Source organism: Populus nigra, chromosome 2 (genome assembly GCF_951802175.1).
Source record: "Populus nigra chromosome 2, ddPopNigr1.1, whole genome shotgun sequence".
Lineage (NCBI taxonomy): Eukaryota > Viridiplantae > Streptophyta > Magnoliopsida > Malpighiales > Salicaceae > Populus > Populus nigra.
In genome coordinates, this window is record NC_084853.1 from 22483503 (window position 1) to 22486002 (window position 2500).

The window sequence follows — 2500 nt, forward strand, 5'->3', positions numbered from 1 at the left end:
TCCAATTAATGGCCGGGTGAGATGACCCGGCGGCCCGCGACGCGTCATTCAAATCACTGCCCTATCGGCTACAACTGCTGATGGGTGGGATTAGAGGCCTGCCATGGTGGTGAGGGGCGGCGAGGACCGTGAAAGCTAGAGTTTTTCAGAGGCTGCCGGGAAAAAGGCCCCTCGGGTGGCGGGGTGCGAGGACCAGGCGCGTCATTCAATTCTCTTCCCTATCAACTTGGCTCCCGTTGGCGGGATTGGAGGCCTACTGTTTGTTACAGGGCTAAAATCGTCAGGGGAAGAGCTGACGAAACAATGCTGGTTTGGATGCAGGGGGTAGTGTTGGAATCGGCAGCGCGGACAAAATCGGCAAAGTCGACAAAAAAGACTGTTGGTCTGGACATCGGGGCAGCGGCAGCCATGCCGACAGGGGGGGAAATCGGCAGCGCAGATTTGTGCAGCTGCAGGTTCGTCGGGGAAATCGGCAGCGCAGATTTTTCGATGAACATGGGCTGGAAGATGGACTGTCCAGGCCAGGCAGGGAAATTCGTCAAGGGGACACGCTGACGAAACAGCGCTGGTTTAGACACGGTGGGTGCAGTGTTGGAATCGGCAGCGCCGACGAAATCGGCAAAGTCGGCAGAATCGGCAGCGGGTGCTGGCGATGAGTCTGGACGATTTATAGTCCAGGGCTTGATGGAAAAGACTGTTGGTCCAGACAATGGGGCAGTGGCAGCGCGGATTTGTGCAGCTGCAGGTTCGTCGGGGAAAATCGGCAGCGCAGATTTTTCGACGAACAGGGGCTGGGCGCTGGACTGGCCGGGCCAGGCAGGAAAATTCGTCAGGGGGCCACGCTGACGAAAACAGGGGCTGCGGAGTGGAAAATCGGCAGCGCAGATTTTTCGACGAACAGGGGCTGGACCGGCCGGGCCAGGCAGGAAAATTCGTCAGGGGGGCACGCTGACGAAAAGAGGGGCTGCCGCGTGGAAAATCGGCAGCGCAGATTTTTCGACGAACAGGGGCTGGACCGGCCGGGCCAGGCAGGAAAATTCGTCAGGGGGGCACGCTGACGAAAAGAGGGGCTGCCGCGTGGAAAATCGGCAGCGCAGATTTTTCGACGAACAGGGGTTGGATGCTGGACCGGCCGGGCCAGGCAGGAAAATTCGTCAGGGGGGCACGCTGACGAAAAGAGGGGCTGCCGCGTGGAAAATCGGCAGCGCAGATTTTTCGACGAACAGGGGCTGGACCGGCCGGGCCAGGCAGGAAAATTCGTCAGGGGGGCACGCTGACGAAAAGAGGGGCTGCCGCGTGGAAAATCGGCAGCGCAGATTTTTCGACGAACAGGGGCTGGATGCTGGACCGGCCGGGCCAGGCAGGAAAATTCGTCAGGGGGGCACGCTGACGAAAAGAGGGGCTGCCGCGTGGAAAATCGGCAGCGCAGATTTTTCGACGAACAGGGGCTGGACCGGCCGGGCCAGGCAGGAAAATTCGTCAGGGGGGCACGCTGACGAAAAGAGGGGCTGCCGCGTGGAAAATCGGCAGCGCAGATTTTTCGACGAACATTCGTCAGGGGGGCACGCTGACGAAAAGAGGGGCTGCCGCGTGGAAAATCGGCAGCGCAGATTTTTCGACGAACATTCGTCAGGGGGGCACGCTGAGGAAAACAGGGGCTGCCGCGTGGAAAATCGGCAGCGCAGATTTTTCGACGAACATTCGTCAGGGGGGCACGCTGAGGAAAACAGGGGCTGCCGCGTGGAAAATCGGCAGCGCAGATTTTTCGACGAACAGGGGCTGGATGCTGGACCGGCCGGGCCAGGCAGGAAAATTCGTCAGGGGGGCACGCTGACGAAAAGAGGGGCTGCCGCGTGGAAAATCGGCAGCGCAGATTTTTCGACGAACAGGGGCTGGACGCTGGACTGGGCCAGGCAGGAAAATTCGTCAGGGGGGCACGCTGACGAAAACAGGGGCTGCCGCGTGGAATGGCAGCCTACACGCAGATGCGAATTCGGCAGCGCACGATGGCTTGAGCAGGTCATGGGTTCGACTTGGCGCGATCTGAAACCTGGACGAGGGACTGTCGACGCTGGACGAGCCAGCGCGGTGGCCTGTCGTGCCCCGTTCAGGGGGGGCCTGCCGCGGAGACAGCCCTCGCGGGCTCGACAGCGCAGGCCAGCGTCCCCGACGTCGCTGGCCGCGGCAGGCGAGCTGCCGGGGTTCCCGCATTCCTACAAGAAAACGTCGTGCTTTCCACATGAAACCAATCCAGTAAAATCAGCCATATTTTTATGAGGCTGCCCACTGAATTTGGGGTCATTCCGGGCCGGTTCCTAGTTTTGCGGATTTACTCGATTTCTAATGGTAGGAAAATTAAAACAAATACTTCCCGACCTCGAAAAATTCTGGGAAAATTAATGAAGGTGGATTGGATTTTTGCCAACCTCTGTGCAAAATTTCAGCTCAAAATACCAAGAAATGAATTTTTTAGAGGGGGGGTGACAGCTGGGACCTAGTA